This window comes from Camelus dromedarius, chromosome 22, assembly GCF_036321535.1.
Source record: "Camelus dromedarius isolate mCamDro1 chromosome 22, mCamDro1.pat, whole genome shotgun sequence".
Taxonomy (NCBI): Eukaryota; Metazoa; Chordata; class Mammalia; order Artiodactyla; family Camelidae; genus Camelus; species Camelus dromedarius.
In genome coordinates, this window is record NC_087457.1 from 15,626,558 (window position 1) to 15,654,107 (window position 27,550).

General features: G+C 42.4%; 1 long non-coding RNA gene across 1 annotated transcript in view; it reads right to left on the reverse strand.

The window, feature by feature from the left end:
- LOC116149135 (uncharacterized) overlaps positions 1–27,550 on the reverse strand; it is a 499,656-nt gene that overhangs the window by 460,530 nt on the left and 11,576 nt on the right. The window lies entirely within an intron of this gene.

Below are 27,550 nucleotides of genomic sequence, written 5' to 3' on the forward strand. Positions count from 1 at the left end.
AGGGGGTGACATGCACAGACATAACCACACTTCAAAACAGAGCAACTTTCAAACTGAGAGAGGTACAGAATGTCACTTAGGATGGGAGAACACTGCCTTCTATGCAGGGAGACTCTGCACCAAAATCACAGATCCACCATCTGTGTTGTCCCAGGACAGAGGGTGCTAAGAGGTCAAGTGGCAATAAAAGGAAAGAGAACATTGAGCCAGGTGGAGCTAAGAGGAAGGGTTATGCTCAACCACTTACTAGTGCCATTAATGTTTCTGAGTCTCAGTTTCCTCATCTATAAAAGGACAATGACTATTTGGTGGGGAGGGCTGAAAATTAAATGAGCTGCCTTAAATAACAGTGACATAATTATACTGAAATATAGGTGCTGAATAATGTCACTTGCTTTATTAGAATTTTTCAGGCAAGAGTAAAAGCCCATCTCTTAGTGCTATTACATAGGGTGCTGTTTTAAAAAGTGAGGTGAAATAAACCTTCCTGCACCAACTATAAAATCCCACCCAGTTTCTGGAAACCAAAAAGAGGACAAACTCAAGATGGCACCCAAGTTATGCAGGAAACACCAAAGAGCACATTGAAGCTCATAAATTCTAATCTTAGAAACTATGAACAAACCAATTTCCTGGTGGATAGCTGTATACCTTTAAAAAAAAAAAAAAAAAGCTTGTGGTAAGAAAAAACAGAAGCAATCTCAGAAAGGCTCAAGTCTCTGGCAAGTTTAGGTGGCCAGGAAACTTGCAGAGCACTGAGAGAAGAGTACTCCAAACTGATCAGCCCAACGAAAGTCCAAGCCTTCATCCCAACTGTAGTAACCAATCGGGGGAGGACAGAGCCACGTGATGGCAGAGCCTCCTCCACTCATGATCGCCATCACTGTCTGTCAGAGGACAAAGAGTGAGCAGCAATCAAGATAAGGCAGCCTGAGTCACTTCTAGACGGTGCCCTTATAAATATGCTTCAGTTGTCCAGAATAATTGCTTCCAATAAATGCCAAGCATGCAGTTCTGACAGGGATGTCCTTATGAGTTGTAAACCTGCCAGAATAGATGCCTCCTTGTATTTCCATCTTTAAATCAAGCCAACAAGTCAGGTTATTTTTCAGGAAATCATTCCATGTGTTCCACTCAAAGCCAAGTTTGAAAGCCCTAGGGACCAATGGTTTTAATTAAGCTGGCTTCATATTTTCCACCAACAAGGTAGGAATTCTGTCTCCTCCCCTACCCTCTTTCACCCAAAGCCACTCTTCTTTTGCATTCCTTACCTTGGGAAAAGCCACCACTATTTCTCTGGTAGAGCAGGAACCTGAGAGTCATCCTCTAATATACTTTGTTCTAAAACATCCACAGGTAACTGGCTACCTCTCCTGACAACCTGGATTCTGAAGATCTTGAATCTGTGACTGTGTCTCCATTTACATGGTCACTGCCCACTCAGGCCCTCAGAGCTTCACACCTGGGCTACATGCAAAAGTCCCACCACCCTTTAGTCCCACCTTCCCCCAGAGACTGAGTATTAGAAGACAGAGATTTGATCAAATCACTTACTTAAAATCATCTTACTTAAAATATTCTTGGGGCCCAACACCTGCAAGAGGAAATCTAACCTTTTCAGCAATTTATCCAAGAACTTTCACTCATCACTTTGCCCTTTTACCGTCTCTGCCCATATAGATCCTCCAGGTGCTCTGGGCCGATCAAAACACCTGCCGGTCAGTCATGATGCCAGGATCTGTCACCCTCCAAGTCTGCGTGGTTCCTCTCCCTGGAAAGCTTTTCTATGTGTTCCGTTCTCACCAGCCCAGCTGGTCAACGTCTACTCATCTTTCATGACTCAACTGAAACATCAAATCATTGGGAGGCCTTTTGCCACCTTCCCTCTATCCTCACATAGAATTACGTTGAAACCTCGATGATCCCCCAGGGACCTGTGGTTTTATTTAGGCTGGCTTCGTCTTTTCTTTGTTCCTCAATCTCAGTACTACTGACATTCTGGGCTGGATAATCTAGCCGTGGGGCTGTCCCACACATTGTACAATGTTCAGCAGCATCCATGGCCTCTACCCACTAGAAACCAGTAGCGCCCCCCAACCCACCAAGTTTTAACAACCAAAAATGTCTCCAGATATTGCCAAATATTCCTTAGGGAGCAAAGTCATTTCCACTGAGAACCACTGCTACAGTGTCATATAGACATCGCTCCTCAGCTCTGCTGGAATTGCAGCTTGTTTGACCGTGCTTCCCTAAAACCTCCTCCTTGATGACAGAAAGTATCTTTTTCTCATCAAGTGTAACACCAGTGGCTACAACAGTGTCCATTACATTACAGGTGCTGGATAACTATCTGCAGTGAATGAAAATAAATGAATAAGCACATGTCAAACAGTCCTCAGGTGGTACTGCTCTAAATTCTCAGATATACCTCCAAGAAATCCAAGATGAGAGCACGCAGTCGTGGGTCAAGAAAACAGTGCTGTAACTGAGAATTCCGAGCTCTCAGAACCACAGACTGAATGAAAAGGGACTTTAGGGATCAATTAGCTCCATCACCAATTTTCTGGATTTGAGAAAATAGAGGCACAGACAGACATAGTGGCTCTGTGTCTGCCACAGAGTATATGCAACAGAAACACATGAGTTTCCCATTGACCTTGCAAAGCTCTTTGCTCCTCTGTTCCTACAAACGATCTAACTTGTCATATGAACTTCATCTTGCTAATGTACACAATCTTTCAGCAGGTCTCTGAATCCATCCTGACAGCACAGCTGAGATTTCTCTTTCTGCAGTCATTCTGAGATGTATCTGAAACCTCGGATAAAACTTTAGCTGCCTTGGGGAGATCACTTCGCACTGGTAAACTATTTGATGGCACTCCCATTTCAAATCAGCACATCCTAGTTTAAACGCGATACTTCAGGATACTGAAGATGAGGCAAGCACTGATCATAACCCCATAATCCTTCTCAAGACACTGATGCTCAGCTGGAAGAACATAAACCAATCTAAACAAAGCTGTAAAATGTCCATTCAACTGGAGATTCCCACCCCCACATCTATAACAATGATCTTCTGCCTTGAGCAGTTCACTTCTCACCACAAGCTGTGAGAACAGCTCAGTTTCTGCCCTTCCGGTACCCAACACTGCAGACCAAAGCTAGATTGTAAGAGTGATATAGTTTCAAACTTAAAATGGACAGTTAGCACCATTAGGCATGTTCAAGGCCATACAACCCATATTCTGGTAGCCGTGGGGGTGAGGTGACCCTAGCATTCACAAAGTGCTGAGAACAGAGCCGCTTAACCGAGACATTGGTCCACGGAATGGTGACCTCTTTTCTTTCATCTCCTCTGGTATAAAAACTTCCCCTCCTGTGTGCAACCAAAACAGACAGAGATTGTCTTTCATTTCTGCTCATACAGGCTCCTTGAAATGGGAGGAGAGGGCTTGTTACCTAGAGGGCTTGACTGAGAGGAGATAACATATGTCCTCTTCTTGATTTTTGGGAGGGAGTGAGGAAAAAAAGGGTGGACAAGTATGGCTGTAGAAACACAAGTGCCTTCTGAAAAAAGAATACGAAAAGAAATGTGGAACTAAAGGAGAGTCCCAGACTCTGCATGGCTCCACGATGTTGAAGACAAAGGCAGGTGATGCGGAACATTTCAAATCACTGGGGTTTTGCCCAAGTCCTGAAGTGAGCTCCATGGCCCTGCTGAGACAAAGCCACCTCAGTCAGCACTCCAGAAAATGTCTGAGAAGGATTGACTAATAGTCATGGTACACAATAAAGCGTACTACTGATCTTGGAGAAGTCCGTGGTGTTGATATTTCTGAAATAGCTCCATTTTTCCAAACATTTGCCATCTTTCTAATATTAATCCTTGTGGTTCTAAAGTTGCCTTTAATTCAAAGGAGATCTCCACCTGTGATGATTTAGTACATGATGCATTTTTATATTCTCATATTTGAAAATCCTTGGAACCACCTGGCATTAGAGCCAATCCTACTGAGGCAGGAAATTAACACCTTAATTAATACCTTAGCAAGACAGAAAGTGAAATACTGCCCATCTCCCAATAGAATGATAGAATTCTGTTAGATATTTGTTTCCCTTCTTTGAATTAGTCATGCATGTATCATTATATCTTCAGTGTGTTTTTGGTTTACTGATTGACTTTCCCTGATGCTCAGTTATTCTTGCTCAAATGAGGACAAATAGATTGAGACGTGTGTTTGTTGTGTGATAGATTATATAAGATCCTTCTGTAGCATGGCTGATTTAAGCTCAGACTTACAAAGCTCAAGTAATTACATTTAATAATTACAAAGCTCAAGTAATTACATTTAATAATACCTGGGAGAGAGGAGTTACTAACCTAGTTCTAGGGTTTGAAATCTGAAGAGTAGTGATTATTTATTTGCATGCTTTTATTATTATTTTACATCCTAATATTGTGTATATAGTTGTAACTCTAATTTTCTTGCTACATTCAGCAAGATTATTTTATTTTGTCCAAGGTGATCCTAAGCATTATTTTAGTAGGTTGGAGTTCATATCATCATTTCTAAATATCTATGATATTACCTTATCGTGCCTTAAAAATTAATCTGTATCCACAGTAATGGGCTCCTCGCATTTCAGAAGTCTCTATTTTAAGACACGGCTATCTTTGCTTTATTAAAGAATTTAAAATCTTAACTATAGATGTAGGCAGAAGGAGCAAAGTTTTAGACAGGGTAAGATCAGGAGTTCCGTTTCACACATTAAGTGCCTCCTTCCCCAACTTTGCTTTCTTATTCAGCCCTCTTCTCTTTCAACTCCACATGTTCTCCAGGACCTCAGTTATTATCTGTCTACTGATAAATGCTGAATGTATATTTAAGCTCCGATCTCTTGCTTTTATGTACACACTTCTGCATCCCATTTGGAAAACCAATGGGCACTTCGTAGTCAACATATGTAAAACTAAACACATCTCCTCTTTGGCTTCCAAACTCCCTGTGCTCTGTATCTCAGCGAACAACATATTAATACACTCACTTGTCCAAAGCAGAAAACTAGGAGTCACCTTTGAGTCATCTTCCCCTTACCCCACACCCAAGAAATCCCAGGTCTTGTCAATTCTCCCTCTTTGATATTTCTCTAATTTATCCTATTTCTATTGCCACTGAGTTCAAACCACCATCATCTCTTGCCCTATCTGCTAATTGGTTTCCCTTCCTTCACTCTGACAACCTCCAATTCAGCCTTCACAGAATAACCAGTCAAATCCCCTTAAAAGCAAATCGAATCTGCCCACTCTACTTCAAATTCCTTCTTTTGTTCTCTGGATAAAGTCCCTTAACAATTCAGACTCTGATTTCCCTCCCTGCCTCAAACATCACTGCTCTCCACCTTTTACTCTATGCCTTAAACATATTGTACCATGCGTAGTTCCCCAAAAGCCATGACTCTTCTTTCTTCAGGGTTTATGGGCAACTGTTCCCTTCACTTAGAAAACATGCAAACAAAAAGGCAGTTTTCAAATAGGCGCAAGAGAACCCCCTCGCCCACAGCTCTACACGTGAGCTCAGCACAGAGGAAGCAAGCAACCTGGGAAGGGGTTTGACTGCATACTTTCCCACCTGCTGTCTGAAGGTTCAGCTCCTTATGAGCCTCTAATCTAGGTTATGACTATGATCCTCCCTAAAGCCCAAAAGAGCCTGTGGGCACTTCTCCGACATCCTCCCACAAGCTCATTCCAACAACAAACCAAGTCACCAGCATCTCCCTGGAAGAGGCTTGTCCACACGACTAGTGCCCCAACTTTTACCGCTGCTACCTGAGTAATGGTCCCTTGCTTATCTTTGAGAGCCAACAGAGCTTAGCATTCATGAGTCCCAAAGACCATAGTAAATGAAACAAACAAACAAAAAGCAGTTTTCAAATAGGTGTACTTTCTGTAGCTATCCTCCCCAGGTTCAACACACACAGAGCAAGTGAAAACACCCATCCCCAGTTTCTCCCCAGAAGGGAACTGACTGCACGATTTCCCAGCTGCAGCCTGAGGCTGCATTTCCTAATAAGCCTACAGGTAGAAGTTATTAGGACCCTCCAGGAGCCTGATAAAACTGGTAGTCATGTCCCCTGCTGTCTCTGCTCGGCTCCAACAGTAAAACAAAGCCTCTAGCTTCTTCCTGGAAGGAACCTGTCAACATATCTAGCACCCCAACTGTTACAGCTGCCACCCAAGGGACAGGTTCCCAAATCATCTAGCTCTGGGAGCTGACAGGCCTTGGCAATCATGAGTCCCCCAGGACCACATAAAACAAAGAAACAGTTCTAGCTGGGTGCACAAGCACTCCCAATGACTCTTCAGTCTAGCTCAGCGCAGAATGAGTAAGCAGAAAAACCCAACTCCTGCTTTGTTCCTGATACAGACTAGACTACAAATCTAACATTCTGACTTTCCCAGCTGCAGCCCGAAACCTGGGCCTCCAATTAGGGAGGTGAAGGGGCAGACAATTAGTAGTCCTCCAGGAGCCTAAACAGACATTTGAGCATTTCCCGTGCCTTTGGGATACTGATGGGTCTAGGCACACCCTCAACTACTGGGATACACTAAGAACAAAGACAGCAGCTTGGACAACCACAAAGGTGCTTCAGTCAGGCTGAGTGAGGAGGTTCATCTCCCACACGAGACCAGTCTCTCAATACTGGGATAGGTGACTATTTTTATCAAATGTGCAGAAATTGACACAGAGAGTCAAGCGAAATGAAGAAAGAGAGAATATGTTCCAAATAATAGAATAAGCTAAATCTTTAAAAGCAACCTTAATGAAACGCTGTTAAGTGATTTACCCAACAGAGAGTTCAAAATAATGGTCATAAAAATGCTCACCAGTTTAGGCCAGCAATGTAGCAAGGCACGAACAAAGTGAGAACTTAAACAAAGAGATAGGAAATATTTTACAGAAATAAGAAAGTCAAAAAATACAATAATTGAGCCAAAAAATTTTTTCCATAGAAGGCTTCAACAACAGACTAGATCAAGCAGAAGAAATGATCAGCAAACTTGAAAACAGACAAGTGGAATACATCCAATCAGAGGAACAAAAGGGGAAAAAAATGAAAAAGATGGAAGACAATTTAAGGAACTTATGGGACATCAAAAAGAGGATCAAAACATGCATTATAGGGATCCCAGAAGGAAAAGACAGAGGAGCAGAAAGCCTATTCAAAGAAATAATGGCAGAAAATGACTCCAACTTGGGAGAAGAAACAGACATCCAGAAGCAGGAAGCCCAAAGAAGATCAAATAAGATGAATCTATCAGCGCCATTAACCATAAAGAGACACATTATAGTCAAACTGTCAAGTTAAAGACAATAAGAGAATATTAAAAGCAGCAAGAGAAAAATAATTTGTTAAGGACAAGGATACCAATATAAACTAGCAATGAAATTTTCAGTAGAAACTTTGCGGTACAGAAGTGGATGGGATGTTATATTCAAGGTGCTGAAAGGAAAACGAAAAAAAAAAAAAAAATCAACCAAAAAAAAAAAAAATCTACCTTTCAGAATTGAAGGAAAGATAAAGAGTTTCCCAGATAAACAAAAGCAGAAAGAGTCATCACCATTTTCTGCTTTTATTTATCTCGGAAACTCTATCTCTGCAAGAAATGTTAAAAGAAGTCTTTCAAGCTGAAATGAAAGGCTGCTATTTAGTAACATGAAAACGTATGATTGTATAAAACTCACTGGCAAAGGTAAATATATAGTTAAATTTAGAATTTTCTAATAAGTTCATGGTGGTTGGTAGATCACCTAAAACTCCAGTATAAGGATTAACAGACAAAGCATTAAAAGTAACATAACCACAGTAACTTGTTAATAGACACACAGCATAAAAGATATAAATTGTGACATCAGAAACATAAAATGGGAGGCTGTAAAAATGTAGAGTTTTGTATTGTTCAAAGTTAAGCTGTTATCAGTAAAATACACTATTATAACTATAAGATGTTCTATGTAAGCTCCACTGTAACTACAAAGCAAAAGTGTATCATAGATACATAAAAAATACGGAGAAATGTTGATCTAGTAAGATCCTGTGGTAACCCACAGCGAAAAAAAAATGTGACAATGAATATATGTATGTTCATGTATAACTGAAAAATTTTGCTCTACCCTGGAGTTTGACACAACATTCTAAAATGATTGTAACTCAATAGAAAAATGTTAAAAAATTAAGTAAAATAAAGTAAAATCTTTCCCAAAAAACAAAAAAAAACAAAAACAGAGAAATGAATCAAGCACACCACCAGGGGGAGCCATCAAATGACAAATGAAGAGAGGAAGAAAGGAACAGAGGGACTACTAAACAGCCAGAAAACAGCAAACAAAATGGCAGTAGGACATCTATACTCATCAATAATTACTTTAATGTAAATGGATTCATTTCTGCAATCAAATACAGAGTGGCTGAATGGATGAAAAAGGAAGACCTAGCTACGTGCTGCCTGTAAGAGATCACTTCAGCAGTAAGGACACACATAGACTGAAAATGAAAGAATGGAAAAAGACATTCCACACAAATGGAAACCAAAAGAAAGCTAGGGTAGCTATATTTATATCGGACAAAATAGAATTTAAGCCAAAAACTGTAACAAGAGACAAAGCAGGTCATTATATAATGATGAAGGGACCAATTCGAGAGTTAACAATTATAAATATTCATACACCCACTGTCAGAGTACCTAACTATATAAAGCAAATAGTAGAAGATCTGAAGGGAGAAAGAGACAGGAATAAAGTATCATAGGATATCGTGATTTAAACAATGGATAGATCATTCAGGCAGGAAACCAGTAAGAAAACATTGGACTTAAACTATACATGAGACCAGGCAGAACTAACAGACATATTTAGAACATTCCATCCAACAGCAGCAGAGTACACATTCTTCTCAAATACACATGGGGGAGGGTATAGCTCAGTGGTAGAGTGCATGCTTAGCATGCACGAGGTCCTGGGTTCAATCCCCAGTATCTCCATTAAAAAAAAAAGTGAACAAATACACATGGAACATTCTCTGGGAGAGAGCGTGTGTTAGAACACAGCATGATGCAGCAGTCAATATATTTAAAGGAAACTAAGTCATTATCTCAAAGAGATACACGTACCGCCATGTTCACTGAACCGTTACTAACAATAGCCAAGACATGGAAACACCCTGAGAGTCCATCGAAGGATGAATCAATACAGAAAATGTGGTATATAATGGAGTATTAGTCTTCAAAAAAGAAGGAAATCCTACCATTTGAGATAATGTGGATGAACGTGGAGAGTGCTGAGTGAAATAAGCCAGACAGGAAAGACAAAGTGGTCTCACTCATACGTGGAATCCAAGTCTTAGAAAGTCAGGCTCAGAGTAACACAGAGTAGCATGGAGGTTGTCAGGGACTGAGGGGGGGGGGGGGGGGGAATAGAGACAGTTTAGTAAAACAGTACAAACTTTCAATCAGAAGATGAATAAGGTCTGAGTATAACAAGGTGACTATAGTTCATAATAGTTATAATGTAACTTAAATTTGCTAAGAGAGTAGAACTTGTGTTCTCACCAAAAACAAAACAAAACAAGTAAACAACATGCGAATATGTGAAGCAGATGGACGTGTTAACTCAATGGTGGGAATCCTCTCACAATGAACACATATATCAAATCACGTACACTTTAAATACATGACAACTTTGTCAATTAACACTTCAGTGAAGAGGAAAAAGAAAAACAAAAAGTAGGCAAACTCTCTCTCCAAACCCCTCACTAAGAAATTCTATTACTTTTGAATGATTTCTTCATTCGAGTTGTGAAATAAATAGTATTTTGATGTCAACTGTCTCCTCTCTGGTCTCTTTCTAAACAGGGATTGTCAATTCTCTTTCACATAAATAACTGGCCTTTTGTCCACGTAATTGATTTTTATTGATATATCAGGAGAGGCAAAACAAAAGGCTGTGTCCAAAACAAAAGCTGTAAGAATCTCCCCTCATTCACTTTGCGTAATCCCTAATCAGAAGGTTACATCCTGGTTTTTGCTACAAGCTAGTACTAGCTGCTCGGGACTCCACCTCCCAACTCTGAACTGTGACTTTAGTTGACAGGCGGATTCTCATCCGGGCCACGTGTTCATTGGTTAGAAAGTACTGATGACAAAGCCAAAGGCCAATTCCTGCAGGAAGCAGAGTTTCACCCAGAGAAATCCCTTTACACAGTCACAGATGGCAACCTCTCCCTAGCCACTGCTCTCCGAAGTGCCTGTCTCTGCCATCACGAAGGAGATCAGGGGGAGGGTACAGCTCAGGGGCAGAGTGTGTGCTTAGCAATGTACCAGGTCCTGGGGTTCAATCCCCAGTACCTCCATTTAAAAAAAAAAAAAAAAGTAAATTAATAAACAAAACTAATTACCTCCCAACCAAAAAAAAAAAAAAGGAAGAAAAGGGAAATCAGCGTCAGAGTGAAGCACAGCTCCCCATACAAAGCAGAAAGTGCTAGTCATGTCTTCTCAGTCAACAGTGATTGTAACAGTCTTCAGTCACTGCAAACTCGCTTTGTGCTAGACGCTGTATTAAACGCTTTTCATATATTACTTTATTTTATCTCCACAACCCTGTGAGGTATTATCCCAACTTAACCTTAAGAAAACCAAGACGAGTTAAGTTGCCAAGGTCAGAATGACAGAGCTGCAAGCTGACCCCATGCCTCCCTTGGGCCTCCCGGAACCTCCCGGTGTTAACCCGCAACACACCCTTTGCGGTATTAGGACCCCAGGGCAGTGGGAAACAAGGAAACTTAGGACTTTATCTCGGTTCTGCTCAGACTTTCTGCACGACCCGTTGAATGAAGCCTTGTCCATTCAGTTCCGGAGGGGAATGGATCCCACGCTGGGAGCACACGAGGATACCACTGCTTTGGGCATTCACTCAGATCACTGTTTCAGTCCTGATGTCTCTGGTCTCATCTTCTCTCGCTCCTGAATATTCTCTTAGGCTTCCTCTGCGTGAAAAACCAACGGGACACGCTTCTCTCTCAACCTGACACTCACCGTTTATCTCCACTTCCACCCAGTCCTGCCTTCCTGCACATCTCATCCTGAGAACAGACTGGGCAAGACAGTTTGTCCAAGTATCAGTTCGCTCATCTACCGAGTAAGAGATTTGGACGAGATTACCCCTAATGCACTTTTGAGCTCCTATGCATTATCATTAAGAAAATGATTACGAGAATTCTTACCAGGGAAGTCTTCCCTTCCCGGGAGAGAATTACACATTTCAGTCCTAACTCTCAGGTTTTACTTGATGCCAGCAGTTGAATATTTGTCTGCCCATCTGTGAAGTACATAGTGAAAATGAAGTTCCAAAAAAGGGACCGATATTCCAACCCACCCAAATCATGTTTTCTTTTTTATACAAATTTTTTAAACAACCCCTATTATTATACTTTAAGGGAATGTCTTCTGCCCTCAGTGAATGCTCCCCAGGAACATAAAATGGAATTAAAAAAAAATGAAGCAAAGGGAATCAATTTGGAGCAATTCTGATTTTATACGATTGTACTTAATCAATTTTTTTCTACTCATTATTGCACATTCAAGTCAAAGTTTTGGCCAAAAGGGGGAAAAATGCTAGAAGGGATTAATTTCCCCTTGCTCTGCTAATGGAACAATTTTCCACTTGTCATTCTGAATGTCTCAAGGGAGGCAGCATATTCCAATCATAATCAAGCAGAAGCAGAACTGATTGGGGTACAGGGGAAGGGGTACAGGACACCCACTGTCTCTTCAGAGCTCCCCCTTCCACATCACTCTAACCTTCAAGTGCATCTGAGAGACTTGGAGTCCCCTTGGGAACTTCCTCACAGCCGACTGGAGACAGGATCTGGACCTCCTCTTTCAACGTGAGAAGCAGTGACTTTGAAGACACTGACTCCATCAAGCTGCTGGCTGTGTGGGCTTTGTCCAAATGATGTGCTATCACTGAACCTAAGTGTGTGTCTTTAGAACGAGAGTGATGCCGATATGGCAATTAAATGAGATGATGGTCATGGACGTACTTTGCAGGCAGTAAGGCAGAATGGTCAAGAGCCTGGCCGCTGGACTAGCTTCCTAAATTCGACTCCCACCCTTTATAAATTACATATATAAGCTTCAGTGATTTGCCTGAATGCTCTAAGCCACAGGCTCCTTGTCTGTCGGATGGGAGTAACGGCTGCACCTCCCACTTAGGTAGTTGAGAAGATGGCATGATGCCGTCAGTGCCCGGCATACAGGCAAAGGTCAGTGAGCGTCAGCTATTATTAACGCCAGCACAGAACTGGGAAATGAGCTCTTAGGACTAGATGAGCCAGCAGGACTTCTGCGGGTGTTTGTGCATCCTTAGCGTGCATATTAAGCAGCAAGGAGGAGAGGAAAAGGGAGAGGGAAGAGAAAATAAGCATATCGTTGGACAGAGCAAAGCGGGGGAAATCCGAAGAGTAAATCGCTCTTAATTGATGTGCTTGGCCAAGGATCAAGAAAATAAATCACTTCTTGCATCTAACGAGGCTCACAGTATCAACTTTTTCATTTCCCACTCCCTGGCCTCGACCTTCTCCCTCTTAGCTCAGTGGATTTTATTCATAGTTCATTCTTGAAAACAATCAACTGAGGAAATTTAGATGGCGTCTCTGTGAGTTTTTAACAGTGCATCAGGGTCATAAAAACAGAGTGGTTCTATCTATATGGAAATGCAGATTTCAAATATATCCATTCTAATAATCAAATTATAAGGGAAATGGTCCTCTAATAGGGAGCTAATAAAAGTTGATTCTTAAGGCTGCCTGGAGCTGTAAGCAATAAGGAACAGATTTATAACATGAAGCTTCTCTGTTTTCTTCTTCCTTTCGACAGTGCCCACCCCACCCTCACCCCGACAACCCACCCCATACTATAAGATCCAGGCCAGTAACCAGAGGGACCAAGCTTGGATGAGAAGGAAATTGATTAAGCAGAGTTCTCATTTGACCAAATCTTTCCCCACCATCCACCCATACACACACACACACACACACACACACACACACACTCTCACTGTTTAAAAAAAAAATTCATGTAAAGGGTTTGCCTAAAGATGCCAAATTGACTTCCCTGTTTGACTGGAATTTTTCCCTTCCTTACATTGCACAAATGTTCCCTGGGGGACTACAGATTAGCCATTGAGACTGTGCCTGGATAACGAGGAGACTGCTAACAGGGTACAGGAAAGCAAATTTGGCATAACCAACTTTTATGTAATACATGGGAAGGGAGAGGCAGATTTTTTTTAACCTCTTCATTATCTAGACGCATTCCCTGAGAATGTGGCATTTTAGACCTAAACTAGCTTAAGAAGCTGTGCATTTGTTGCTGCAGAGAAAGCAAGCATGAGAGGAGAGAGATGAAAATAGATCCCTGTCTCCAGGGTTCTACAGAATTGTTTCCCAGATGGGGAAAAATAATAACCAGCCACACACCTCTGGCTGTGACCAAACATAGATTTTTCTCACTACTTTATTGTCATGCTGATAGTAAGTCACAACAGCCTGAGTGGCAGTGCATAGCTGGGGCAGGCAAATAGGGACACCAATCAGCCCTGCCACCCAGCTGAGTTTCCTAAATGACCAGGAAAGGATTCTTCCACAAGGCCACCTGGAAAAAACCTCATCAGCCAGGGAAACAGACCTTCCCCGACTCCCACTTGTCACCATGTTCAAACCCCTCATCACAACCAAGGAGGAAAATACTATAGGGGGAAATCCCACAGGATCCTCTGGGACTGTGTGTTGTAACACATGGCGTAGAGTTAATACACTAATCATGGACTCAAGCAATAATGCTGTGAGCTATTGTTACCAGGAGGCAGGGATGGCATTCACCATGTAGGGTAAGAACGTTAAGACACTATTATCAATGTACTTAGGCGCCAAAGAGAACACAGGCATATGCATTGGGTTATTTCGAGGATAATACCGTCCTGATAAATATTTTAGACTGGTACAAAATTTTCTTGTTTTTGATTTTACTTTGAACTTGGGCTGGGCCCACATTTTCCAAATCCCCTGCAGACTCAACCACTTCTTTTATCTCACACCTGGCCAGGTCCACACACCAATGTTAAGAATTTAGGTTTGAGACCCTGGGAGAGACAGGCTACAAGTAGGCATCTTTCCGAGAACAGCTGGTCCTCCATGTCTGTGGGTTCTGCATCTGCGGATTCAACCAGCTGCAGACAGAAAATATTCCGGGAAAAAAAAATTCCAGAAAGTTCCAAAAAGCAAAACTTGAATTTGCTGCCCTAAGTAACTATATACATAGTATTGACACTGTATTTACAACTATTTATAAAGCACTTACGTAGTATTGGGCATTGTAAGGAATCTAGAGATGATTAAAAGTATGCGGGAGGATGTGTGTAGGTTACATGCAAAGGTTACACTAGTTTATATAACGGACTTGAGCATCTGTGGATTCTGGTATCTCCAGGGGGTCCTGGAAGAACCAACCCCCATAGATACAGAGGGATAACCAGGGGACTGTACATTTAAGACCTGCTCCATCTTCCATTGAAAGCCACTGGTAAAAGATTTAAGATTAGAGATTGCTTTCAACAAGTACAAGAGTAAAGATTAAGGCTGAGTCATCAAAGCCTGAAGCAAGAAGTCATGTGATAGCTACAGGTGGTCATCCAGGCCTGCACAACAGTAGCCCCTCAGCCCAAGTGGCTTTGGAGCACTTGAAATGTGGCTAGTCCAAATAAAGATGTGCTATAGCACAAAATAAACACACACCAGATTTTAAAGATTTAGTATCTAAAAAATGTAAAACAGCTCATGAATAATCTTTATACAGATTACATGCTGAAATGAAAATATTTGGGGCACACTGGGCTAGCCATAATATATTATTCAAATTAATTTTACCTGTGAATTTTTTTTTTACTGTGGCTACCAGCAAATTTAAAGCTACATTTGTGGTTCACATCATGTTTCCATGGACAGCACTGGTCTAGAGGGAACTTTAACTGCTCCCTTAGGTGCACAGATTTGTTAATACTTTTTGGAATTTCCTTAGCAAAAAGGAACCAGGGACTCATAACAGTGTATAACTTATAGCTTATAATATATGTGTGTGTGGTTAGCCACATATAGTAATCAGCATACAGAATGGATTCAGGCATTCTTAAAGAGTTTTTTTTTTAATATTCTGCAATTAGTATATGTAGATCCTCCCATTGGATGGACTCTACTAGACTAATTAATTAGTAATCATTACAGAATCCTAACTAATGAAGCTCACTTAATCATCACAGAGGACATGCCATCTTTATTTTTGTGGGTTCTCTGGACACTGACCTCAGAACAGACCTCTGCTCTGGAAACAACCTCCCCCATGACCACTTTGCAGAAGCAACCTTGATGGAAAGGAAGAAGCACTAAACTCCAGTCTGAAGATGGAGGCTGGCATCCCAGCTCTGCACTCTAACCGTGTGGCCCAAGACACCTCAACCGACAGCTCTGAGGCTCAGTGCCTCAAATAAAATAAAAGCTGGGGTGGCAATGTCTACCCCATAAGGATTCTATGAGAGTGACGGAGGACAAAGTGTGAGAAGGCGCTTTGTAGACTGCACGTTTTTACTTAAGAGCTTGATGTTATTAACGTGAGTTGGACGTTTTAGTCACACCTTCCTCTAGAAGCAGAGCCCAGAGCATGCCTGTGATCACAGCCCCCAGATGATAGCACTTCTCTTGCAAGCTGTATGCGCTCTGGCAGCCAGTCTGCAAGACTGTGTCTGCACACCACCTGACAAAAGCTGCTAAAGAGTTTGAAGCCACTGTAAGGTAACCAGTTGTTCTGTCTTCGGTGTCAGACAACTGAAGAGATTCAATTTTTATTGAGTTGGACAATTTTGGAGGCGTTCTCCAGGTTCTGTGGGTTGTTTTGACATCGCTCAGCAAGCCTGCTTGTCCCCATTCAGTGAACCAGAGGATCTGTCTCAAAGTAAAGCACCGCACAGCGCACACCGCATGCCCTCCTATCCTGCCTGCTTTCAGTCTTTCCAGCTTTGGCTCTTCTGCTCTCTCCCTGTTCTCCAGGCTCCTTCCATTATAAAAAGAAAATCATCAACAGATAATGAGAGGTTGCTCCTTCCCAGCTTCTTTACTGCAAACAGTTGTCTCCTGAGACAGTAAACATCTCTCAATGGAGATGCAAGGGATTTTATAATTCAAGTTTTTAAAACATAAAGTTTACGTGGGTGCTTCTTGCTGTTTCCTATGTGTCTACTAGTTATAACAAGTTATCCTTTACTGATTACTTTTCTAGATTAATGAATTTATTGTTAACTACTTTATTCAAAGCATTCTGACAGCCCCCACAAGTCATAAGAAAGAAGCATGAAGCAGGTCCCTGATCTCTCCCCTGCAGACCCGTGTAGACTCCTCTTTCCCTTCTCTGCTGTCATGGCCCTCAACACCTTAAGGACATCACTTTGATTGCTTGACAGGTGATCACTTGCCTCATACCCATAAACTTATCCAATTACTAATTTTCATGTGTACAAGGATCTTCTGGTGTGGCCACAGGTGTTCCTCTTTTTGGAAGTCTTTCCTGAGCCCTGCAAGAAGCTGGGTAATCTTACACAAGTTACTTAACCTCTCTGTGCCTTCAGATGCTTCGTGAAACAGAGATAGCAGCAGCATCTACCCCCAAAAATTGCTGTGAGAATTAAACATTTCCTAGCCCATTATAAGCATTCAATAAACATCAGACACACCTACAGTATCAGTGGAATCTACCCCAAAACTCTACTAGACGCCCCTTCTCTACAGCTACCATACTCCGTGTTTATCTCTAACGTAGCAAGGCTTACTCTGTTATAATAGCCTGTATACTTGTCTACCAAATTAAAAATAACATGATTTATTCAGAGCCTGTTATATAGCCTAGGGACTTTGCTCATATTAGCTCATTTCATCCACCCCGGGCCCTATGTGGTATAGACAGTCATTGTCATTTATTGAGCTGAAGAAGGTATGACTTAGGCAGAGTCAGATACCCACGGGCAGTCACTGAGTAAACAAGAGAAGCAGGACTTGAGTCCAAAGACCCTGCTCTCAACCACTGACCACAGTCAACCACCTCCCTTAAGAGCCCAGTCCACCACGTCTGTGGGCCACGGTGGCTCGCACAAGCCTGACACATAAGTTTGCACTGCTCTCTGAATTCATTAATCTAACACCTTTCCAGGGAAAGGCATAAACATTTTTGTGTTGCAACCAAATGTATTAAGGCACACAAAAATGATGTGACTGCCCCATGGATCTGTGGGTGGCTTTTCAAAGGGTTAAGCAGACCTAGCTCTCTCATTTTAGAAGTGTTGTCATTTCCTCTTCAGGAAGGAAAAGACATAACAAGAATAAATTGTAGGCAGATGTCTCATTTCTCCAATTTATTATTCTGGGGTGAAAATACTGAGTGACATAATGCATCACAGGACTGTCATGACTCAGTAGAGGACAATACATCAAGCACGCATGGCTCTTAGAAAAACTACCACACAGGCCTTAGCTAATGATGGATTAAGTTATTGGGATGTTTTAAAGTTATTAACATTATGGGGGATGGGAGAAATGTTTTAGGGGAGAACATATATTCCTTAGCAGAAAGTAATATGCGTTTCAGATCAGGTTGAGTGTAAGATCCCTGAAAAATCACAGAATAAAGATAACCTGCAACAATAAATGTAATCTATGGCGGGGGGGGGTCTTTCCCAACAAAGAGTCTCTAAAGTGAAGACTTCAGGGTTTACAGAAGGAAGGGAGCAGCAGACAAACGGGTCCGTGGGCTAGGCGAAGAAAACTGTGTGAAGGGCCTTGAACAGTGTGACAAGGAGTTTGACCTTCATCCAACAGACAGCAGAGTCACATCAGCTTTTGGGGGGAGGAACATTACATCAAGGTGACACATAATTCTAGATCAAGTAACGGGAGCTGGAAAAAGAAATTTAGAGGCACCAGGAATATAAAGGAGGGAACAGATGTATAGGAGGAAGAAGCAACAGGACGTAAGGGCTGCTTGGATGAAAGAAAAAAGGACGAGACAGCAGATGGAAGACAGGAAGAGAAAAAGAAACAGGCTTGAGAGAGAAGGGGAGCTGGTGACGTGCTGGTGTGGGTCGGGGTGGGGGGTGGGCAGTAGGACCACAGACAGAGGGAGCAAAGCACTCAGTTACTAGTCCCTAAGTGTGGTAGAGTCTCCAGTCTTAGACTCAGGAAGAAAGATAATCCCTTCAGTCTTTGACCTCGTAAGTTACTTGTGCCACATTCATGGCCAGATCAATGAGCATTTGTTGCTGGTGTTGGAGACATTAGATGAGGATTTGGGCACTAATCCGATACGACCTGTTGGTACCATTTGCACCTTTGTGTTCTGTGGTTATTTATTTACTTTTTATTTGTCTAGGGCTTGCTCCCACAAATGAAGTAATCTATAGGCATGGTTGATATTTGTATCCCTCAGAGAAAAGGGCATGGCTCCTAGTTTCTGCCAGGTGCTCTGAAAATAACCATTATTTAATTGATTATTTGGTTGACTTACCTTCCTTCTGAGACTCCCCCTCCTCCCACCTCCACCAACTCTCTATCATATCAGCCTCCCCTTGGTCCCTAGATGTCTTTCCTGGAGCCAAGCATAATTAGCAGATGTGTCAAACTAAATTGCTTTTCTTTCTTTCTTTCTTTTTGTTTAATTGAGGTAGCTGTTCTTATTGTTACCAATTTAAAATACTGTTCTATTGTCACACTTTCTGTAACACTAAACACTTTTGGCATTCCAAATTGACCCACCAATTTTCTTCTGCAAACCAACAAACAGGCTCTGTGACCTCAGCAGAACATGACTTTAGCATCAAGCTCTGCTGTCCTCAAAAGAAAAATGAACTCAAAGTTTGGGAACAAGTACCTAACAATCGTCTGCCCTGCTTCAAGTGGAGTAGTGGGCAGGGGGGCAAGAGTGGGGTGAAGAAAACCACGGTGGAAGGCAGCCCAGGAATAGACTGTGCGGGATGATCTGAAGGCTTTCTAAATGCTAATTCCCCAGGTTACATCAGACTTGGGGCAATCTGATGCCTTACTCAATCCTCACTGAAATAAAATATCATCTTCCTCTTAAGGCTTCCCTCTGAACTTACATTATACATGTTCTTCAAGGAGAAAAAGAGGCCCTGACAGCAACCCTCTTAAATTCCCCCATTGATGGGAGGCAGCGATAAACAGTATAAAACTTCAAAAAGACTCAGATTCAAATCTCAGTTCTACCAGTGAGGTTTGTGTGAACCAAAACCTCACTTCTCTAATAGTCAACATGGAGACAAGATCCTTTACCTTCAGAGTTGAGTACGTAATGGATATCAGATACCCACATGCTGTCTGACATGGAGCAGGAACCTAAGAATTTAATTTGAATTTTTTTTTAATTGAAGTACAGTCAGTTACAATGTGTCGATTTCTGGTGTACAGCACAGTGTCCCAGTCATGCATATATATATACACATATATTCATTTTCATATTCTTTTTCATTGAAGGTTATTATAAGATGTTGAATATAGTTCCCTGTGTTATACAACAGAAACTTGTTTTTTTAACCTATTTGTATATATAGTGGCTAACATTCGCAAATCTCAAACTCCCAAATTTATCCCTTCCCACCCACTTTCCCTCAATAATTATGATTGTTTACTATGTCTGCAAGTCTATTTCTGTTTTGTAGATGAGTTCACTAGTGTTCTCTTTTTACTGTTTTTAGATTCCACATATGAGGGATTTCATATGGTATTTTTCTTTCTCTTTCTGGCTTACTTCACTTAGAATGATGATCTATAGGTCCATCCATGTTGCTGCAAATGGCATCATTTATTCTTTTTTATGGCTGAGTAGTATTCCGTTCTATAAATATACTACAACTTCTTTATCCAGTCATCTATCGATGGACATTTAGGTTGCTTCCATGTCTTGGCTATTGTATATAGTGCTGCTATGAACACTGGGATGCATGTGTCTTTTGAAATTAGAGAGGAACCTAAGAATGTAAAACTAAAATCATTATTATCCAGAAGATACTATTATTATCTGAGCATTGAGCAACCAATATCCCCTCTGTGCTATAGGGCTGGAAAAGAAATACAGACCTGGAGTCAAGGAAGCAGGGTCTCTCTCTCTCCCTCTCTCTCTGACTCTGTCCTGGATAAATAGCCCACTAGAGATGTGTGTTGGGCAATCTGACTAAAGGCATTAAGGCATGGAATCTGCCTGGCACAGGAGGGAAAGCTACTTCCTCCTTCTCTACTTGGGTTTTTCTTGTTGAAATCCAAATTATTAAGGTCACATGGCTCTACTCGAAGGAACACGACTCCTCCCAAGTTATCTTTTCTTGTTTTCTCCTTGTTCTTCCATTAGCTATGGAATCCAATGTTCCACTCAGGGCCAACCTGCTACACTGCTGCTTTCTACAGCTTCTTAGGACTTCTGGTCACCTGCTCCGCCTCGGATGGATACACCTAAGCGGCCTCAGATATCAAGGTCTTATCTTAAAATAATAAAATAGATAAGCTACTTGATACATATTACTGGTAATCATTACAACACTCTGTGACTAAATTATCAGTGTCTCCCTCTTGCCCATGAGGAAGCTGAGACAGAAAGGGCAGGTAACACAGGCTCAAAGAGCTGGACAGCCAGGCAGTGGGGAGCACAGAAGCAAATGCTGTCCACCTGCAGGGATCCCACTCCTTCTACTTGGAGAAGCGGCACATGGCAGCCCGCAGATTGCTTCGTTGAGCTGTACAAACCTGGCCTTAAGCTGTTTTTCAACAAATATGAATTCGTTTCCAAGATTTTTTTAAAAGGTAGATTTGTTTTAAAAATCTAATTTTTCATTTTCTCTTAAAAAAAAAAAATCATAGGAACTGACAATCCCAGGCTTGTTTACCTCTGGGTAATGAGTTATCTGTTGGAGCTGAGGAGCAGCTACTCCCTTCAGACAGACAGGATGTGCGACTTCCAGCTGGCCACAGTCCCTGCCACTCCCTTATGCCTTCCCACACCTCACTCTCCTCACTCTTTAGGTACCTGCCTGGCCCTGTAGGCAGCTGACTTAGTCCCCTGTGTTGCCAAGTCCTGTTCCTAGGAGAGAGCACATCTTCCTCTCTGTTGTGGGTCTCAGGAGGCAGCTGGTTTCAATCTCTACACCTGAATCTTGTGTCTCCCCCATCCTTCTTCCTCCTGCTGCAATGTCCTCCTGGTTTTGTCTGTTGATCTGACTTCTGACCCATCCCTGGCCCTAACTCACCATCACAGACATGTGCTAAGCCTCTTGTTTGCCCGCAGTCAGGTTCTAACTCTCTAACTTATGTTGATCATCCAGGTGAGACTGAGGTCTGATCTGAATTACTCAGTAGGTCCGCTCTCTCATTCAATTTGGACTACTCCCATCCCACCAACCCAGTCCAAGACTTCTCTGCCATTCCACTCTGTTCTGTCCTACCTGCCCCACACTGTCAGCGAGCCAGTGGCTGGCTGACACAGAAGTACTTTCTATTTGCCATCCATCCATCCATCCCTCCTGCTCCCCTCCCAACATCCTGGCTCTCCTAGCACTGTCCTCACCACAGAGCTGAGAGAGGGGGACATAAAGACAAGAAAGGATTGATCAATGTTCCCTGAATAGTACAAGATGAGGAAATTTTTAAAAAGCCCTCTAGACCTCATGCATCAAGGATATTTCATAGGGAACTTGACAGAGACTTGTAAAATACATTTCATATAAGAAAGAAGTTGAAAAGGGCGGGGAAAAAGAAAAAAACCCACGCTACAAGCCTGACAAGGAGAAAAAGAAAAAGGTGTACATACACCGAAATATTGGGACTGAAAACCCTACTGAGAGCAACGCTGGCTCTGACCTTTATGCCTCCCTAAATGAAAAGCAAACTCCTCCTCCTCCTCCCTTGTCCCCGACTTTGTCAAGCGTGATGGATGACACGACTTTTGCTAAGGACACTGCTGAAATGTTCCCACATATAAAGCGAGAGCTCACCAAGCGCTTATCTGCAGAAGAAAAGACACGCTATTGTAAAAGACAGACATCTGGCAATTAAAGAGAGAAAAGTGGAAGGGAACACAGCGGCTGGCAGCATGACCTGCCACCTACCTGATGTCCCCATCATGCTTTACCTGCATTACCGTGACAGTCCCTGTCTTTAAACTTTCTAGGGCAACAGTCAAAGACACCAGGACACTTTCCCCACCACTCTCCAAACAAACTCCCATCTTTAAAAAAGAAGCCAGTCAACTCCTTTTCTAACCTATCCCATCCTGTGTATTCATTTTCCAGTCCTGCATTCCCCCTCCTACCTTACAGCCAACTCCTCATCTTCACCCACCTAAATCCTACCCATCCACAACTCCGATTCCATGTCATTTCTCAGCTATCCCAACCTAATATGCCTTCTTCCCTCTATAAATTCTATAACACATACAACCTGCGCCCACATCAGTCACCACTGGAATGTAAGCATCTCAGAATCAAAGGCCTGCCATTTTATCCCTACTACCATGGCTAACACTTAATAGGTGTTCAATCAATATTGAAAAGAATAGGACACTCTGCTGTATTTTCCCTTACTTATTTCATTTCATATATACTTCTTTTAACTCCAGTAAGATTTTAATTTCCTTGAGGTCAGGGATCATGACTTACTGTATTTCTTTGGCAGTCTAGATGGTACCCATTCCACCATAGGGAATAAATATTTACCTGACAGAGTTGGTGGATTGATTTAAAGGAACCGAAAGCTTTCAAAACAAGTTACCAGTTGCAGTACCAGACATCCCTTACTTGACTAGGAAATATCACTTTATGGCTAAAACAAAACTGTGCAGGCTATGGACAGTCCCAAAGTTCTCCAGTGTCGTAATTTCACTAAGCTCCAGGGTAAAGCCCCAAGTTTCCCTCTGGGATGTTCAAATACCACGTCAAAATAAGCGACTGGCATCTGAGCAGCCATCCGGTGGCTCTTCAGAGTTCTCCAAGCTTATCCTCAAAGGGAAGGCCTCATCACACTTAATCAGTTCACACGTCAAAAGACAGTTTTGTTTTTTAAATGCTTTTGCTATGAGTTCCACCTGGGACTTGCAAATCCATACGAGATCTTGATTTGCACATCATTGTTGGTTGCAAGAGTCGGATGAGGGCACAGCTGTCAGTGGGAAGTGAAGCAGGATGTCAGCCTGCTCCTCCTCCCTCCCCCCACCTCCTGGAACCTCCTGGGCAGATTCAAGGGGAAAGCAGTGGAGACAAGCAGATAGGATTTGAAGGCCTGAGATAAAAACACACATGGAAAAAGAAAGACTGTCATTAGGTTGTTTTCCTGTCTGTAATAAGTGCTCTAAGACCATCAGCTTTAAGTAATAAGTTTTTGAAAACCAAAAATTTTGGAGACAGTTATGTATAAGCAAATCATTTGTGTGTACAAAACTCTGTATTTTCTCATGCAAACAGCATTTTCACATGCAAATGGGGCTGTGAGAGCGTTAGCTAATTGAGCAGGCCGTGGAATTCAATGTGTTTTGCAAGCACAAGGGGGAAGTGATAGTGGTATAGCTACAGAGAACTGGAAGAGAGTGGCTGGCAGTCAGCAGCACCGTTTGCCCACAACTGGATGGCTCTAGCTCCCTGGATGGCCGTACCTCTCTTGAGAGGTGGGGTAGAAAACTGTCTGCGGTGAATACACAGTACTTTCAAGCAAGTTACTGGTCAGCTGACCACTGCCAACTGTCCTCACATCCACTAGGTTTACTCCAGGCTCACTCCCACCTGCCATCCAGGTTAGCACTTCGGCATGACTTGGAAGAAATGGACCAATGGGCTACACTGCTGGGTGCACGTAACTATTGAAAGCCCCTGTGTCATCTTAGAATCTGCATTAAACCGGAAGTCGGTGTCATCCTAGAATCTGCATTAAACTGGAAGTCGGTGCCATCCTAGAATCTGCATTAAACCGGAAGTTGGCAGCACACTGTAGCTGGGCACTTGAGGAGAGTGTAATGACGGTGCGATTTACAAAGAAGTGGGCAGGGATCAGGAAGTCAACAAGGGTATGTGTAGTCCCTTAGGACTAGTGAGTGCCGCAATCTCCAGACCTGAAGGGACAGGACAATGCGTCAGTTCACAGAACCTGGAGAGACAGCCATACAAAGAGGACCACCTAACAGGAGCTGTGACCTTTCAGCTGATGAAGGCAGCCAGCCCATCATGACCCCCAAGGAGAAAGCCAGATGGATCAATACTCTGATTTCATTCCTCCCTCTCCCTCTGATGTCCTGCCAGCATCCCCCATCGACCAAACCAGCTGGAAGGCAGAAGGCCCAGGCATCTCTCCAGTCTGGCTGTACTCATCAACCTCCCAGGCACAGGGCAGGGCTTAGGATAGTGGTGGAGGACCAACCAAAGACATCCCATACAGGTTCCCTGGAGCCAAAGAATCTGCAGGCATCTTCCTTTATCTCAGATTTCAGTACTTCTAGGCCTTGGGCTCCTGGATGTCTCTGAGAGCTACATCACAATTATACCCTGCCTAGCCCTGTTCCCCAGCCTCCATGGAAACGTTCATGATTAACATAGTTGTCTTAAACCTGTAAGAATTATCCTTAAGACATCCATAAATTTATGGTTAAGGGACGCATCAGCGGTTGTGGATTTGATCTTCTTAGTTTATTCCCTAATCACAGACCAAAGCCATTGCCTGTGTACAGAAGCCAAATACGAACAGAGACCTCTTCTATCTCCTCCCCTCTACACGGTAGGCTTTCCAACTACTCCTTTTCTCATTTCACTCCTTTTAAATGTCTGTGTTGAGAATAATCATCATCACACAGCTCAGATTTCAGTGTTCAGCAGTTATTTACTGTGTGCTCCTGTTTCTCCCTCCCTGCCTAAACTACAAGCTCCCTGAAGGCAGAGGATGTATATGATATTTATTCAAACTAACTGCTATATAAAAAATAAACAACAAAGCCCCACTGCACAGCACAGGGAACTGTATTCAATATCTTGTAATAACCTATAATGAAAAAGAATAAATATATACACATATATATATATGTATCACTGAATCACTATGCTGTACACCAGAAACTAACACAACACTGTAAATCAACTATATTTCAACTTTAAAAACCCCTCTATTAGGGCTTCAATAAGTACTTCTCTAATTTATTAACTCCCCAGGAATTTGCAATTCTGGTAACCAGGATTTACAGCACAGTTTCTTTGCACCTGGAACTCTGACAAATTCTAGGCTACCTGAGAGCAAAAACCAAACGTGCTTCATCTCGGGCCCTTTGGCGAGGCAGAGCACAGGGCTTTTCCACACAGTGGTAATTACTCTTCAAGGTTACTGGGAGGAAGACAGCAGAAAGGAGAGAGGAGGGTTAGCTAAACGTGTTCCTTGTTTGTAAAGACACTCCCTGCATTAGGCACATGGGCGGCTGTTAGATAAAAAGTAAGCAGAGTTGCTGGAAAGCACCTTGATCCATAGCTGAACCTACATAGATGCTATGAAGATAACTGGCCCCTGGGTATTCAGAATACTGTCTTCGTCCTTCGTTTTATAGACGGTTCTGCACATCTTTATGCCAACTGGATTTGGGTGACGCTGTGATTCAGATATGCATGTCCTAGGAGCCGTAAAGAGATCTCAAATACATCTATAAACCTCTTCGAGAGACTGTGCAATAAAGAAAACTCCCTGACAAATTAGCCACAACCTCAGAATACAAAGCTAACAACACATCAGCTCACCGCTCCGCCCAGCAAACACGGGGAGAACAGTGTTAGGCTGAAACTAATCAATCTAACACTTAGGATCTGGAAATTTTAAGGAAAAAAATGACTTCCTAAGGAAGATAATTTTTTAAAGATTTTCATTAAGACATAGCTTCATCTCTTCATTCCATTTTGGCCCCAGCAACGTAGTCTCTGAACTAAACAGCAGCCCTGAGATCTGGCTTCTCCTGAGGCACAAGACTCGTCAACACAGCCAGTACACCTTCAAGCAAACTATACTTGAAGGCAAAGTTTTTGAGGAGGGAGGCAAAGAACTATTAATACGGCGATCGTTCACCCAGAGACAATCAGCATTTCATGCAACTGTATTCATTTCAATATACTCAATAAATTAACCATACAGCCAAGGGGGCTTTTGTTTGTCTACCTTGGCAAGACTTCATGGAAACAAACTATAAATCAGAAAGTAGACATTTTGGTCAAGCCCATAAGTCATAAGTGAGTATTACTCTAACAGAAGGTCCGTGCAACCTGAATGGGACACAGACACCATCACTTCCCACAATTTAACAATGCAAACCGGATGGGCCCCACTCTGTAGGAAGAAACGTTTTCAGTGTTGGGAATGCAAGAGTTAACAAAACGGACAAGGAGCCCCAGAGTTCTCCCTCCAGTCTGTGCAGGTGGCTCTGTGTTTCCACATGGCAACGTTCACAGACCCAAGTGTGCTCATCCTACCTCTGCTCCGTCCACCAGAACCACGGCGCCCGCAGCTCTAATCCTCCGAGACAAGCTCCGAGGTGGACCCTCTCTTGCTGCCCACCTTGACAATTCAGTACCAAATCCCCAGTCCTGCTCCATCGCACCCAGGACCTGCAGGGCCCCTGACACAGGCACCAGATCTTGCTGCCCCTTCTGGGCAAGTGTGCAGGTTTATTACGTGAACTGGAAGGCTTTTATTGCTATTGTTTTTGCTGTTGTTGTCTGGAGAAGAGCGACGCAAGGATCAAGGTAATGGGTGAGGCCACGTGAGCAAACTAAAGCATTAGTCCTGCACTGTCCAGTATGGTAGCCCCTAGCCACATGCGACTATTTAATTTCAACGTAAATTAAAATGAGATAAAATGTAACATTTAGTTCTTCAGTCGCACTAGCCATGCTTCTGGTCCTCAACAGCCACATGTGGCTAGTGGCTGTCCAATGGGACAGCATAAATATACAACATTTCTATCACCATAGAAAGTTCTTTTAGACAGGGCTACACTCTAGTATGCTGCTAACCCTTCTAACAACATATCCTCCTGGCTCAAATTCCATTGCAATTTATACAGATAACAGTTTATGTTCTGCCTGTCATCTTTTTCCTTCACTGTGTCTCAAAAGACCATCCTGTTTATGAGCAGCTAATGCTTTTACACATTCCTCTGTATGAAGTTTGTTCTTAACATTACCTTGGATACTAATTAAATGGGATTTGAAAGTGAGAACACACTGGCACTGTTAAGGTTAATGGCTTAATCCTTTAGCCCAGGAGACAACTTCAAGAGCTTGTTTGAACGATTTTTATTGAAGCACAGGGAATGCCCTGTTTCATTATCCATGAGCATTGTCTATGCTGCTCCCCTTGGGAAATGTGCCATCTATATACCCTT